The sequence below is a fragment of the Marmota marmota genome, unplaced genomic scaffold (assembly GCF_001458135.2).
Source record: "Marmota marmota marmota unplaced genomic scaffold, marMar, whole genome shotgun sequence".
NCBI classification, from domain to species: domain Eukaryota; kingdom Metazoa; phylum Chordata; class Mammalia; order Rodentia; family Sciuridae; genus Marmota; species Marmota marmota.
Window position 1 is genome coordinate 25,257,383 of NW_026000005.1, and position 17,058 is coordinate 25,274,440.

The 17,058-nt window shown below is 40.1% G+C and overlaps 1 protein-coding gene and 2 pseudogenes across 5 annotated transcripts in view; 2 read left to right on the forward strand and 1 right to left on the reverse strand.

Moving 5' to 3' along the window:
• The window catches only part of Cmklr2 (chemerin chemokine-like receptor 2), a 68,721-nt gene that overhangs the window by 19,657 nt on the left and 32,006 nt on the right, over positions 1-17,058 (reverse strand). The window contains exon 3 of one of the 5 annotated variants that reach the window (XM_048808398.1): positions 7,861-8,060. The exons of 3 other annotated variants lie outside the window; for them this stretch is intronic. The gene's annotated coding sequence lies outside the window, so the exon portion shown is untranslated. Of the gene's footprint in view, positions 1-7,037; positions 7,168-7,860; positions 8,061-17,058 lie in introns of those variants that run through there. One more of the 5 variants, XM_015481304.2, reaches the window with a different exon arrangement.
• LOC125618191 lies at positions 3,349-7,025 on the forward strand (annotated as a pseudogene).
• Positions 11,539-13,700, forward strand: LOC125618192 (annotated as a pseudogene).

Genomic DNA, 17,058 nt, shown 5'->3' on the forward strand with positions numbered 1-17,058 from the left:
TACATGATTATTCTTGAACATATTTTGGCCTTTTTTTCCCCTAGAACTGAAAGATAAACTAAAGCACAAGTTGTAAAAACATGCCTATTGTTCATAACCAGACAGTTTTGCAGCCAGATTCATTATCGTGATAGGCTTAGGGACATTTATCATAAACATCTTTAATTATTTTATGGTAATGAAAACAAATCTAGCCACTGTGGCATTCCATTTACTCATGACTATGCTATATCAGGAGTGTTTTGCTGAATTCTGCAAAACAGACTTTCAGACCAATGGAAAACTGAAGCAGTGCAAAAGGACAGACTCAGGAAAGTGAAGGAAGGGCCTTGATATTGCGACTTGGTTGGAATGGTAGAAACAACCAGTGAGAAAGACCTAAGAGGTTTGATAGCTGTCTTCAGATACTTGAAAAGGTAATACATTTATTCTGGGTGATTCTGATTTTTTTTAAGGCAGGAAACGTTAGTATAGTAGAAAAAATTTGGCTTGGAGAAACAAGAATTTAGGGGCTGAGGGTGTGGCTCAGGGGAAAAGGCTTGCCTAGCATGTGCACGACCCTGTGTTCAATCCTTAGTACCTAAAGAAACTTTAGAGAAAGAAAGATAACGCAAGACTTTACTTTGTTCAAAACTGAAAGTTAAGGGCCTACCAACCCACCAATAAACCAAACAGAACCCATTGTGCTGGGTAGGCACCATGGAAATACAGACCCAGCCTGAGAGCTGCTGGGCGAGGATATGCTAGAAGGCACTAATGCACACACTAAGGGGGCTTTTAACATCCTCCTCCAAGGGCAAGAATCTATGATAATATCATTTTTGAGTCGTCATTCTGTTTACAGATTAGAAAATTGAAGATTATCAAAATTAAAGTGCTTACAAAAACCATTCAGCTGGTAAATTGGCATGGTTAGAATTCTTATCCAAACTGGTAAATGCCTGTGTTCTTAACCACTAGGCATCTGAGACATGAGAATCCTTCTTCAAGGGTGCTTAAGCAGTAGAGTTTCTGAGAATGATGCTGGATTTAGAAAACAAATATACTTTCCTTTTCTAGAACTGCACCTGTGACTGAATGAAGAAACAAAACAAAACACAACTCTTCAGTGCAAATGAGAATGACTAGCAGGAGGAAGCTCAGGATGATACAAGGAACAGAAACTGACTGGTTCTTCTTAGATTCTTTTTCATTACTCCCTACTTCCCACCTCTACCTCCAGGCCCAGTAGAGCTAGCTTAAAAAAACAGTTTTCAACTTGACCCTCCTCTCACAACTCTCTGTTAGTACTGTGTCAGAGGTCCTGAATTATCCAGGATCTGTTCTATTCCTGGGGCTGCTTCTGACTCTGTTGTGAAAGTCATTGAAAATGACTTTAGAAAAACCAAATTTCTAGGCCAGGAACCTAACCCAATTCCCTTCCAGCCCATGGCAACTGGATTCTGAGGAATAAGTGAAGATATTCAGGCAACTGCGCGTTACTACTACTCCTCAGAGGGTTAAATTCCAAATGCCCTTTGGTTCTCTTTTAGTAACCCAAATCTCATATGAACCCATTGGACTGTACTTGCCTAAGGACTTGTCCTTTCCTCTGGGACCCCAATGAGATTTCTTCTTGGTGTCTCCCTTCTCAACTGGAAATTGAACTCAGGTACACTTTGCCACTGACCTAAGTCCCTGGGCCTTTTTATTTTTTAATTTAAGACAGGGTCTCACTAAGCTGCCTCTAACTTGTGATCTTCCTGCCTCATCTTCCTAAATCCTTGGGATTATAGGCGTGTGCCACCACCATTACCAGTTCTCCTTAGCTTTCTAATGTCAAGGGTAGTTTCAAGTGTTGCATATCCATCTGGGTTAATACTTGAGACACATGACATAATAAGAGAGAAGAAAATCAAAGAGAGGAAAAACTTTTAACTGTTTCTTGTTCTGATCAAAGCCCACTAATCAAAACCCACTGTGGGGGTCAGAGGAATCCATTTTGTCCTCTACCCAACAAAGTCCTTAAAAGGAACCAGTTTCATTACCAGAACAGCACCCTCTGGAGAGTAGTATGACCCAATATCACATCTCAAGTTTCCACCAACATTCTTCAGACTCAGATTCTTACTAAAACAAATCAAAACTAGTTTATCTCAGCACACTATTCTGGACAAAGGCCTGTGATCAATCTCTAAACATCTGCAATTCTCTCTCTCTACACATTCAGGGACTTGCTTACAATTAACCCAGCCAAGAGAATACTTTCCATGTTTGTTTTCCCCTTGGGTCCTCCCAAAAGTTCAGACTGTCTAACCAGGGCAGACTGGGATGAGACAAGAGAGGTTGGGTAGTTAAGTGCAGTGTATTCGAACTGCTCTACCTTAGTTCTAACTTGCCATGATACTTGAACCCACAGAAATCCACGAATATTAAGTAATCTAGTGTGTTGAAAAAGCACTGAACTATAGGACTCGGTTCTGAATGTCACTAGCTGTGTAACTTGGATAACTCACCTCCCCACTTTGAGAACCAGGTGGCTAATTAAAAAAAAACATGTAAAAGACATCAAGTTTCAAACTTTTTTTTGGCGGGGGTGGGGTGGTACTACTCTACAATTGAGCTACATCATCAACCCTTTTTACTTTGTGATAGGTCTCACTAAATTGCCAGATTAGCCTTGAAGTTGTGAGATTTCCCTCCCTCCCTCCCTCCCTTCCTTCCTTCCTTCTTTCCTCCCTTCCTTCCTTCCCTCCCTCCCTCCCTCCCTCCATTGCTGAGGCTGGCCTTGAACTTAAAATCCTTCTGCCTCAGCCTCCCAAGTTGCTGGAATTACATAAGTGTGCCACTATGCCTGTTTTTTTTTCCCCACTTCTCAATGCCGGGGATTGAACCCAGGGTTGTACATATGCCAAGCAAGCACCCTACCTCTGAACTATGCCCCCAGCCCTAGTTCTAAATTTTTAGATTCTGTCCTTAGGCTTACCTAAGCTAACTGAGAAACTCAAAGATGACAAGAAAATGTATCCCAGCTCTTTTACTACTTTCTATGCCTCTAAGTAGCACCAGTCCAATGTTTTGCACTGAGTAGACATTCAGAAAATGTCTTCAAACTCCAAAGTACATGCATGGATCACATGCTCTGGAGGCTTGCAGCCACAAATAGTGTCCTCTTGTTTTCTGACCAGGAGGCATAAGACAGCCTTGTTAATAGGACAGTCATAGTGAGGACAGCATAGTAGAAAGCACCAGCATGTACATTCTAGGTATGTTTGGGGGTGGTGCTGGTCTAATACATATATATTTTAAAGAGAAAGATGGGCCAGAAAAAAATGATGGAGATGAATATTGGATAACCAAGAAGTGAATAATCAAAATTCTACTATACATGTGAAAATGGTGCCAAAATTTCAGAAAAGTTCAGATTGCAAGAAAAACCAACAAGAGTAGAAGAAATCATCTATGATCTTATCAGAGGAGAAGCTGCCAAACTTTAAACAGTGGACTTTGACAGGATATAAAAGAAAAAAGATGCATAACATGTTATAATATCATTGACAACTGTAAGCCAGTTACAGATGAGTGTTGAAATGGTTATTACCAGTAAAGAAACAACAACATGTTTTTGAAGTTGATTGTATGCTTACTGTAGAAAAGAAGAATGCTTGGGTGTTAGAATGGTACACTAAATCACATAGTTTTCATGTTGAACAAGCTATACCAAAAAGCTGAACTTTATAAATTACAGAAAAATCTGATGTTTTACTCAAAGAAGAGTATGATAATTTCTAGGATAAGCTCCAAAAACATAAAGTGTGCACATTTTTGGCTGGTATTGGTGATTTACTAGAGGAAGTTATGCATTGAGTTTCTATTTATCATCCAGATGTTAAAGTAGTGTACAATTTCACAAATTTTGATGAAAGTGGGGTACTCAGTGGATTTGAAGGAGAACTAATTTGTATATTTAACTAACATAATGGTGTCTTGAAGAATATAGAATATCTCAGCCAACTAAACAACAATAATAACATAATTCTACTGAGAGACTTGTAAAGGGACTTAAGGATGCAGATAGAATAGTCAATGTTGAATACATTTTGAAAATTAGATGTCTAAATTACAGTGTGGATGAGCTTTTAGAAAAGCACAGATACTCTAATATAGTTTTAGTAAAAAAATAAATGAATCATCGGAGGTCACTGATTCTATTCTGCAGAAAATTCTATAAACAAGCATTCTTCAAAAAGACCTCTCTCATGTATACAACTGACGTAAGAACTGCCCATCTGCTCATCTTGCAGAAGAACTCTTATTTATAATATATCCTTGCTCTTGAAGTCTTCCCTTTATGTAACTTAATATTCTCAGAAATGTTGAATCCATCAACTGGCAGCTCCTTTTCATCACCTGTCTCAATACACTCCTCACTATATTTTAAAACAGATTTTTAAAAACCTTAATACCAAAATCAGAAAAATAACTCCCTATTTTTCCAAATTCAATTTTGTAATTTAATGTTATCATGCAGTTTGGGAGGAGTCTTTTTACACAGGGAAAGTTTGAATAAGTTTAAGAAGTTTCATGAAATGGTAAAATAATGTGCACAATTTTAAGTATTACCATTTTTTGTAATTTGGGTGAATTATTCTGATGGTATCAACATCTCTGAAAATGGAGTCATATTTGGTTATTTTGTCTGGAGTAAATCAATACTCACTAGAAAACACTGGTACTTAGTATCTGCAAAAACTCTGAGTATGGGGGCTGGGACTGTGGCCCAGGAGTAGAGTGCTCACCTACCACGTGCAAGGCCTGGGTTTGATCCTCAGCACCACATAAAAAATAAATAAATTAATTAAATAAAGGTATTGTGTTCAACTACAACTAAAAAAAAAAATATCAATAAAAAAACTGACTAATCATTATGAAATGTTCCAAATGTATGTGTGTACATATACATACATACACATGTGTGTAATATGTTTGTATTTATATATTATTTATATATACTATGTACATATTTACATACACATGTTTGTGTAATATATATGTGTATGTATGTATATACTTAAAGTATTGGTGATTAATGAAATGCCTATATTAAAGCACTGATAATAAACATGAAATGCAAAGCCTTCTTTTGAAATGTCCTTAAATAAGGTTTTTCTAAATTTTGGCACATTTGGAACAAGAATAGGGACCAAAATTCAAAACAAAAAGCTTACACATTTGAAAAACATTTTTCAAATGAAAATGAAACCTCCCAAACAAAAATATATACTCTTTCCCTTATTCCTACCACAGAAGGGGAAAAAAATCTGAAATTGGTAGTCTTTCTGTTTCATTTAAGCATGGCAAAGTCTTGTTATCCCCCCCTTCTTTTTTCTTTTCTTTTTCCAAGAAATATTCGCTTCAAGTATTTCAGGTTGTGAGTGTAGCTGACTTACGTAATTATCGAGCCCTCAGGGATTTCTTCCCATCTAAAGATACAAGTAACACCCTTATGAGTCACATTTCATAAAATGTAACATCTGTGAGAGAAAGTTATAAACACTGCAATGCCCAACAGCTGTCCAATTTTAGAAGAAACAGAACTTTCACTTCCCAACAAGTTCTTCATATTTCAGTTTGCATAATTAGAAAGAAGAGAAAATACATACTTGGACATATAGTCCACATCCTTGTTCTTTTCTCCTCTTCTTTGTCCTTGAGAAAGAGGAAGGGAGTGAAGAAGGAAAAGATCCTCTTTCAATTGTAAAATATTGGTCTGTTCTAAGCTTATTTTATATTATGGCATCTTTTCCATTTACTTATTATTTAACCAGTGGTGGACTGAGAGGGCGAGAAACACTTCTGAGACCCTGACCATATATAAATACACACACACACACACACTGTGTGTGTGTGTGTGTATACATATATCAAAATACATTTTTTTTGGTAGTACTGGGGATTGAATGCAGGGGTACTACATCCTTAACCCTTTTATTTTTTATTTTAAGACAGTTGTCCAGTCTGGCCTCCAATTTATGATCCTCCTGCTTCAGCCCCCAGAGTTACTGGGATCACAGGACTGTACCACTGCAAGCAGTGACCATATTGTTTTATAAATTGTTTCTGGACACAAATGGCATACAGCAGTAATTATGTAATGAACAATTTTAAATTTCTTTCTTTCATATTTGATATTAATTTTGTTCTAGAAATAAAGGTCTAATATTTGAGGAAAGTAAAAGTAATTTTTTTTTTTTTCTTTTTGGTACTGGGGATTGGACCCAGGGGCATTCAACCGCTGAGCCGCATCCCGAGTCCTTTTTATATTTTATTTACAGACAAGGTCTTGCTAAATTGCTGAGGCTAGCTTTGAACTCCTGATCCTCCTGCCTCAGCCTCCCAAGCCCCTGGGATTACAGGCCTGCGTCCAGCCTAAGTGATTTTTTAAAGTTAAGTATGTTGGTTCATAGAAAGGATGGGCATAGGAATATGTCAACACTCTCCTTACAGTTCCAATATTTTAGGTAACTCAAAAGTAAAAAAACGTCACCAGGCACTCAAGTTCAAGAAACTAGTCAGAAAATATCTTAGCACCTATACCAGTAATATAATGTACCTTCACTGAAGTATAACGCAAGTGATTTATTTCCTGACCAGGAACTTGCAAGGAACTCCGAGTTCAATAACAAACCACTTGATACAATAAAATTTATTTTTGAAGATTCTACTTTTAGTATAGTTTCCTATATTATTTCTGTTCATCATACATTTATCTCTGACAAGGAGAAATCGAACAAATCATCTTAAGCCCAAAGAATAATTACCTGCAACTAGACTGAATAACTCTTGAGTGTTTATTCAAAGCAAAAAACAATAACAAGCTAAGTTCACACTTAAATTCACTGGAGAATACTCATATTAGTGGTAGTCATAGGTATCTTGAGTTGAAGTCATTTTTATTTTGTTTATATTCAAGATAAAGTTTGGAAGAATCTGAAGAGAAAACTATGACTACTATTCAATTATTTCTTTTTTAAAAAACGTAATTCTATCATACTAACCTGGAAAATGGGACTGAGAGGCAGTGTCCGGGAGGTTCTGCTGAATTACCTGTTTTTCATTTCAGAATTCTCTTATTGAGCAACACCAGCATTGAACTCTATGTCAGTACAAAGCAAATCATCTTCTCCAACAGGTTTTCCTGGCTGATAATGTGCTTATGCAGCAATTACAGGTCCTGAATTATTTCCCTAAGATGGATTTGGTAAGCCTACATTAAAGAAGGCTGTAATATTGGCTAATGGCTTATTCAAGCCTGCCATTAGCAGTCAGAGAATGGAAATTCTCCCTTTACCAACCCATTTCTAGACTTTAATCTCTTTGAAAATGTATGTTTCAGAGAGGAGAGAGATCAGGGGACCATGCTTTGATAAAGCCCGACGAGATGCGCAGTTTTTTAGGGGCCTACGCGCCACCTCCTCCTCCTATGGAGGGCTCCCCTCTCCCAGGTCTGGGGTGCCGCATCCAGCTCACCTTGTTAGAACCCTGCGCTCTGCCGTACCTTGGCCCGTGCTGCACATGCGCCCACGGAAGCCGCAGACGGCACCCTGCCCCGCCCCACCGCTGCGCACGGCCCAACGCGCCAAGTTCCATGGCGCCATGTCACCTAGTCCCATCACGTCCTGTGCCATCGCTGCTGCTGCCAAAACTCACCCCCACATTGGTTCTTTCCAGCTACTAAGCCCATCTCCTTTCCCCTACCTCACGGGCCCCTTTCTAGGCACCACTTTGTCCTCGCTGCCCAAAGTCAAACGCACATGTCCAGCGCTAATTTGCATAAATTATAAATCATGTCCACGGCCTACTGAGCGCACCAACCCCCACCTCAGGGGGAGGGCTTGACCGGAGAGTGACTTGAACTCCAAAGGCCCATGATTCAGCTTCATGCAGCCATAAATATCCAAGACTTCCGGGTTGGTGAACAGGTCCTGCGGTGGTGGTGGCGCCAGGCAGGCCGAGGGCCGCGCGCCACCTCCGCTATCTTATCGTGAACATCTCTTCCCGTTGTGGTCCTGAGTTGTGTCCTGTGTGGCAAACCAGTCATCTTGTAAGTAAACTGTCTTCCTGATTACTCCCAGCTTTACTAGTCAGCCACAGAAGCCGTGGAGAGGCCCTGGTTCACAGCCGGACATAGCGAGGTGCCAGGGCGCGTAGGCCCAGCGACTCGGAAGGTCCAGGCCAGACTCCACAACTTGGTGAGACCGGGTCTCCAGATAAACATTTTCAATAGCCTGGGAGGGTAGCTCAGAGGTAGAGCACCCCTGGGTTCAATCCCTTAGTACCATACCAATAAATAAGTAAATAAATAAAACAATAATTATGATCAAATTGAAAAACGATGATAACGATACAAAGTAAATAATAACCGGGTCATAACCTTGGCCGGCAGCGGAAGTGGGGCGATAGGATGGTCAGTCTTGTGGGACTGAACCCTAATTTAAAGTTAGCCAGGCAAGGGGGCTTACCTGAGCCTGGAATCGCAGGGGCTTAGGAGACCGAGGCTGGAGGATCGCAAGTTCAAAGCCAGCCTCAGCAATTTATCAAGGCCCTAAGCAACTCAAGGAGACTCTGTCCCTAAATAAAAATCCAGAAAGGAGCTGAAGATGTAACTCAGGGGTTAAGAGCCCACGAGTTCACTCCCCATTACCAAAAAAAAAAAAAAAATCGCCTATTTAAATAGTATATTTAAGCGGCCTAGAATAGTGCCACAGTAAGAGTTCGATAAATGTGATTTTGTATTCATCTGGCCTTACTCAATTCGTTCATTGGGTGGATTGTGAAATAATCCACATGTCTAACTTATAATTTTGTTGAAAGGTAGCAAATTCTTGGGCTTTCAGCTAATTTAATGATCAATGACTTTGATCAGAGAGCTTATTTGATGATAATATTTGTGGTTAGTTTTGGTAACATTTGGATCTATGTTTAACCTTAAGACAAAAACAACAAGATAATGTTTTCCTGCTGTTACAGTAAAGCTACACTGGGCTCATTCCTTTTTTTACCAAAGGAGGACATTCTGATCCTGTGATAATGTTCTAGTAAAGCAGTTTATTTATTTTGTATCAAATGATTCCGTAGATGAGTTCTTTTCTTGTGACAAATATCAGTACAACATAGCCAAGCTTGCTATGGTCTCCCTGACCCTCTGCAGTCCAGCTGGCTTGAGAACTGATCAATTATCTGCCTCAGCAAGAAAGAAATGCTGTCTGGGGCCTTGCGTAAATTTTGATAAATACGTTATTCACTGGTTGCCTGAGAAGAATGTAAAAGGAAACAAATGGTCATTCTGTAGGAAATCACTGAAAATCATCTAAACAATTTGAGCAGATTCCACTTATAACAGCTAGAAAACTCTCCTTTAAAAAATTCAAATTTATTAAGTCTGAAAGTTATGAGTGTGAATAATTTCGTAAATTTTCTAGTGAAAATTAAAATGGCAAGATATTTTCTATAATTATTTTCTTCCCTCCCTCTGTTTTTCGAGAAATAATACATTTCCGAGGAAATATGAAAACACCATTTTAAATGCTCTTTGGTATATTGTAATCCTTCCTACAAGACAAGCAGTTTTAAGTGTGCACTGACTGATTCATTCCTCCCCGAAAACAAAAGGCAAAGGAGGGAGACGCTCCATGTTTAGATGTGAAATAGCTTCGAAGAGCAAGGCATCCCTCCTGGTCAAGAAATAAAGAACTTATCTAGGTCTTCTGAAATTTTCCTGACTTCTACATTAGTGAAGATAAGAAACTATAATTAAGTATTCATTTGTGTACATGTATATGTATGTTAATAATGATTACATTTTGAATACAGTTAATGAAATGAAAGCTCATGTTGGACAGAATGACTAATGGAAAGGTCATGTGTAATGTTAAAAATATGATTGGGTGATTAAAAAGAGTAATACATATATATATATAATTTAGCATCTTCCATAAGTTAACCATACAACCGATTTGACTAAATTTCTATATCCTGAACTTGCTGGTGGTATTAAGATCAAGGATAAAAATGCCAGTTTTTCTAAAGGGTAAGTTGTATTTTTAGATGTTATTTCCCTGACCTACACCAACCTATGTTCCAGTCTAAATCAGGGTCCTGCTCTAAACTCTTCACTAATATATTTGAATGCATATTTGATGAATGTCTGTCTCCTCTGCCAGTCAGTGATTTTTGCCCTTCTTTGTAACCCTAGAACCAGCACAGTGCCTGTAAAATAGTAGTGCTCAATAATATGTACAGATTGATTGAAAGACTACTCGGTGGATTTTTTAAAAAAAGATTTATGGCCCTGAGCATCTGGCCAACATTTATTTTTGTCTGAGAGGCATACGTGGATTAAGAAGGGCATTGAAGTTTGTGTGTGTGTATGTGTATATATCCTTTGCAGTACTGAGGATTGAACCCAAGGCTAGGCAAGTACTGTACCACTGAGCTACATTACAGTCTTTATTTATTTATTGACAAGATCTCACTAATTTTTCCAAGCTGGCCTTGACTTGGAATTCTCCTGAGTAGCTGGGATTACAGGCTTGTGCCACCATGCAGGCTGAAGTCATTAAATATCATTAAATCAATTAGTTTCTGAGTTCATTTCCTCTTTTTTATAAAAGGGGTTAAAAGTATGTTGAGTACTTAGGAAAGTTAGCCTCACTCATGAGAGATAGGTTAAATATTTTTTTAAATATTGTTTAGTTGTCAGTGGATGTTTATTTTACTTATTTATATGTGGTGCTGAGAATCGAACCCAGTGCCTCACATATGCTAGGCAAGCACTCTACCCTGAGCCACAAACCCAGCCCACCTCCTGAGAGATAAATTAGATCTTTTCAGCCATTTTTAGACCAGGACCACCTCATCTTCCCATCCCCCATGGTACTAGGGATTGAATAGGACCACTCTACCACTGAGCTACATTCCAGACCCTTTTTGTTTCTTTCTTTTGAGACAGAGTCTCACTAAATTTCTTAGCACCTAGCTAAATTGCTGAGGCCAGTCTCAAACTTGCAATCCTCCTGCCTCAGCCTCCCAGAGTGCTGGGATTACAGGCATGTACCACTGTACTCAGCTCTTCTTTATTTTTATTTTGAGACAAGGTCTTGCTAACTTGCCCAAGCTGACCTCTAACTGTGATACTCCTGCCTCAGTCTTCTGAATCACTGGATGACAGATGTGTGCCATCCCACCCAGCAAACTAAGAGTTTCAATCGACAGTATGTCCCATTTCCAGAGAAAGATGGTTAGATTTTCCCCCAAATTATTATCAAAAGCAAACAAGTCCCAGATGTGGCTCAGTGGTAGGATACTTGCCTCGTATGTACAAAGTCCTAGGTTCTACCCTTGGTATGCAAAAATAAATTTTAAAAGAGTAAACAAGTCGGGTGCTTTGGTGCATGCCTGTAATTCTAACAGCCCGAGAGGCTGAGGCAGGAGGACTGCAAATTCCAAGCCAGTTACAGCAATTTAGTGAGGCTCTAAGCAAATTAGCAAGACCCCTGTCTCAAAATAAAATATGAAAAGGGCTGGGGGTGTGGATCAGTGGTTATGCACCTCTGGGTTCAATCCCTGGTACCCCACCCAAAACAAACGAACAAACAAGTTCACTATAAACTCTTATTGTTGTCCAATCATGAGTTGCTTATAATTAAAACCAGTTTACTTAACTGTATTCAAAAGGAAGAAGTAACAACCATGCCTAATTACATAAGTTGCATTTAACACATTAGGTAATACCTAACATTTCCTGAATACTTGTTAAATACAGTGCAATGCTAAGCAACTTCGCATGCATTTCCACAGTTAATTCCCACAATACTGTGAGGTACTATTATTATTTCTAAGAGGCTACGAGGTTGGACAACTGGAAAAGTGGCAAAGCCCAGGGTATATGTGCCTCCAGGGCCTGCCTTTCATCCCTTCGCTTGGTCTCTGTGATAATCACCTATTACAGTGCTATCTACATTAGTGAACTGTGAGAGGCTCATGGACAAGGACTACATTCTACTCATCCTTGTACCTCACACTGGAGCAGAGCACCAGAGACTAATAGGTGCCCAGTCAGTGCTGAGTGGATGAAGCAGCACGTGCTTTCCCAGTCATCAAAAGTATATTATGGGCTGGCAGGGGCAGCACACCAAGGGGCTGAGGCAAGAGGATCCCAAGTTCAAGGACAGTCTCAGCAACTTGGACCCTGTTCAAAATAAAATTTTAAAAGGGCATGGGGATATACCTCAGTTATAAAATACCTGCCTAACATGTATGAGGGGCTACATGTACTACAGAGAGAGAGAGAGAGAGAGAGAGAGAGAGAGAAGGGGGGATAGTGAAAAATGTTAAGTCCTATGTAAGTATATTTTTTGTTATAACCTGAAAATTTTTTTAGTTGACTGTAAGTACAAATGGAATAGCAGTTGTGGTTTTAACTTGGGATTCATTAGTGTATATAGGTTGGTACATTGGTCACTGTGATTGCCCAGTAAAAATATCAAAACTGAGATGAGTTCTCTAGGAAGGTGGTTATTTTGTATCTGAGGGAGATGGATTCTAGGACTACTTGGATATCGAAATCTCTGGATGTGCAAGTCCCTGATATAAAATGGCGCCTGCAGGCACTCAATAGCCCTCCTGCTATCAGTGCTCAAGAGGACAGTACCTGAAGGGGAAGTGAAGAAGAACCTAAGAGAACTGCAAAGTTGTTAGCTACAAGGGTGAAAATGAAGCCAAAAATGGCAGCAAGAAAAGATAAATCTTCAAACAGCAAAGTGCAAGCAGAAGGGAAAAGGGTGGCAAAGGCAAATAGGCTGAAATGACAAACCAAGGAACTGGAAAATTACCTGCAGAAAATGGAGAAACTGAAAACGAGGGGAGTCTGGCTTCTGATAAAGCAATGGAAGCTAAGTCTGATTAAAACTATATACTCCTGTCCCTGTTTTCCTTCTGGTACAGTCCAGAGGAATATTTGTAAATACAAAACAAGCAGCTTTGAAAACTGTTTTGTTTATTTGTTTACTTTGTGCTGGGATTGAACCCAGAGGTGCACTGAGCCACATCCCTAACCCTTTATTATTATCATTATTTATTTATTTATTTATTTTGGAGACAGGGTCTTTCTAAGTCTAGTAATCTTTTTAAGACTGAAAAATTCCCACCTCATCTCGTTTTTTGAAGTACAAGTACTTTTCTTTTGAAGATGAAATCATTTCTTGGTTACAGTTTTTTGTTGTTTGTTTAAAATCAGAAAATATGTGACACTGAGTTCTGGAGGCTGTGACTGTCTTCTCTATCTCCTCTCAGTTCCTCAACATGCGCAATTTACATATGTGCCTTATACAGCCATCTCCTGGATACCACCTCCCTATGGAATAAGTAGTTACAACCTTCTTAATTCTCCTCACTAACCCCAAGACCCCACAGGCAGTGCAGATATGCCACAGTGAGCACCTGTGAGTCATAGTGTGCCACAGTGAACATTTGTGAGTCATAGTGACGCCTCCACAGAACTCATGCCTGCTTGCTCTAAACCCATTGATTAGAACTCCCTATGGGAGCCAAATGTGGTAGCCATACCTATAATTCTTTGCCTAGGGAGGTAGAGGCAGGAAGATTGCAAGTTTGAGGCCAGCCTCAGCAACTTAGCAAGACTCTGTCTCAAAAAATAAAAAGGACTGGGATGTGGCTCAGTGGTGAAGCACTCCTGGGCTCAATCTCTAACACCAAAAACAAAAAAAAAACCAAAACAACAACAACAAAAAAACAACATAGGTAACCTGCTTGAGTTATTCCTGGGCCCTAACAATCTTTGGGTCCCTCATGCTGTCTTTCTTGCTCCTCACCCACTGGTGGAGCATGTGTATTCTACCAGCCTCCCCTTGTTGGCTCTGCGAGGCTAGCTCCCCTCACTGGCCTCTTCTCTCTGGGATCTGTAATTAATACAGTGCTCCTATTATTTCATATGCACTGTTGTGCTGCCTCCTTTGTGTCTCACCTGACCAGTCCCCCGACACAGTGTCCTCTGGGTCAAGGCTGTCTTAGAGAGGGGATGTCTTTATAGGAATAAACTGGACAAAAGACACACCAGAGCCTCAAAGATATCTGCCAGTACCTATGGACCCAAACTTATATGTCCGCGTAAGAATTTCGATTTTAAGATGGTGGGTGATATGCATTTAATCTAAACCTTACTTCGTCTTTTTAATTTTGATCTTTTCCTGGATGAGCAATATGCAGCAGATCGCACTCTTGAGATGCTTGGCAGGGCAAGGAGCCAGCGCTCTCAATCAGCCCTGTGATCACGAGGGGAAACAATCAATACTCTGCAGTGCGCTGCGTTGCTAGGCTACGATGCTCTGCAGGCGAGGTGTAATTCAATCTGTTTTCAACATGAGATATTTTCAGCTTACAATAGGTTTATCTGGATGTAACCCCATCATAATTTGAGGAACATCTTTACAAAGAAGCTTCCTCTGTGAAGGACACCTGGTCACAGTTTAGACATTCAGACATTAGGTCAATCTAAAGAAATATTGTGTGAAGCACTGTAACACCCATGACCACCTTCCTGGATCCCTGGTAGGGGCAAAGCTAGGTCTTATTCTCTCACTTTCAGAACCAAATCAGAGGGAGATAAAATGGCTTAGCCATCAGGGTATGTGGTTATGGCCATGAGGGGCACAACAAAATACCCTGACCTCCTGTGTGGCTCTCCCAGGAGTCCTAACTGTGCTGGGAAGCAGCTCTGAGTGCTGAAGTTCTGTCAATCAAACACTTGCCCTGCACCTCCACCCTGTTGCCTGCTGCGCCCACCCTAAAGAGTTACTGTTGCCAGTTTCAGCGCCAAGTCCTCCCAAAGAGAGCAAAGTGACCCACACCTCTGGCCTAACAAGGAGAATGTACCACCCAGGCATGATTGACAAGACAGGACTTTTAAAAACAGAGTGTCCTCTTCCACCTTTCGCCAGAAGGAGGACCCTTGAGCCTGGATCAGCTTGCAAGGTTATTACCTCCACCCAAAGGGAGGTTGAGGACTGAAAGTGTGCAGGAAATTAATTCCCATATCAAGGGAACCACTGAGCCAGGAAGTCATAGCAGGAGTATGTGTTCTAACCTAGATAAGAATGATCTCAAAACAGCAAACCAGTGGCACCAGCAAAGGGGAGATAAGGCTGAAGCCCGCAGTCTCCATTTGGGGCCTTTGCTTTGCTTCTATAGTTCTTTGTCCCTCTAAATTCAGTGAGTACACTCTAGAGAGGGCAGCAGCTGACTACAAATGGGGCCAGTGGCAGCTGAAAATGGAGGTTTCTGCTCACACAGGAGCTGCTTGGTATTACCGCGAGCATGACAGGCAATCATCCAGTGAGACAGGGAAAATGTATTTTAGCTGCCTAGACCATTCTAAAGATTTTACTCAAAAGGAAATAAAAGGGTGGAAGAAGAAGCCATTGCCTAGGGACGCCAGTTCCACTGTTGCTCCCCACTCCCCATTTCCTCCTTCTGACCAGAAACAGAATATAAGAACCATAGCCTCAAGTGGCTAAAAGCCTAAAACAAGACAGGAAGAAAAAAGGAAAAAAAAAAAAAAAGAGGGGTGTGGGGAGGACAATGTTGGTCAGGTAACCTCAAAACCAAATTTGAAGAAATTTATATTTATAAAACAAAAGTATATAAAATGGCAGTTCAGAGCCACAATCCTGCGATTAATGTGTCATGAACATTTTAAATTACTTGCATCCCCACATTGTTTTTAATAGAATTGTTTCCCAAAGAAAACCTCTGCTTGCTCTTGGCTCGCCTGTCACAGCTGTGTGTGCTCCGTTACGTCTTTGGTCTTGCGAATCCTGTTTCCCTAATACACATTAGCACGCTGTGGACAACTGAAAATTTGAACCTGTATGATATTAAATTCTGAATTAATAGCTGATCAACATTTGAAGATATTGATAATCAATATCCCAATCTTAAGGAAAATATGCCTCCAACTTTTAGGCAAGGAAAATAACAGGGAACTATTTAGAAAAGAATCACGACTGCATGAATGCTTAATATTCAGTGTGGTATGTTAAAAATTGTGGACAAATTGAAATTCATGTGTACTGATCCCCAGCACAACCGTAACACCCCAACTATACAAGAAAACAAGAACAAGAAGAAGGTGAGAACATGAAGAAGCTGTTGCCCAAGAGGACTCCGGGTGGGCATGTAAAACCAGGCAGCCCCTGTGAAAAACAACGTGGAGGGCCCTCAACACAAAGAACCAGCGAGATCAGGACAAATACCTCCCGCTCCTATTCCTGAAAGATGGAAAGTAGACAGAATCAGAGATGCAGAAAAAAGGGCTAGGGTTGTGGCTTAGAGGCAGATCACTCCTCAGCACCACATAAACTAAGTAAATAAAGGCATTGTGTCCATCTATAACTAAAGAAATATTTTTTAAAGAAAGTGGAGGGAGGGCAGGAGAATCCGGGTTGACTAGTTATAAAGGTCAAATTTGTAAGATGGAAACGTTCTGGGGACTGATTGCACAGCAATGTAAATTTGCTTAATTCTACTGAACTGTGCATTTAAAAACGGTTAATATGGTTGCCAGGTGCAGTGGCACACGCCTGCAATCCCAGCAACTCAGGAGGCTGAGGCAAGAGGATCACAAGTTTGAGGCAAGCAGGAGCAATTTAGTGAGATCCTGTCAACTAAAAAGAAATAAACAGGGCTGTAAAATGACCCTAGATACTTAAAAAAAAAAAAAAGGTTAATATGGTAACTATAAAGTGGTTTTTTTTTTCTCCTTTTCTTTCTTTTAAATTGTTTTTTGTTTGTTTTTGGTGGTGCCCGGGGATTGAACTCAGGGCCTATCACATGCTACACTGAACCACAACCCCAGCACTAAGGGTTATTTACTACAATTTTTAAAAACATGAAAAAAAATTAGGGACCGAGAACATTCCTAGATTTATACTGCTTGCTTACTTTGCTTTGCCCATTCATTCCCTAGAAAACCACAGTCAAATCTCCCACCCACTGTGTTTC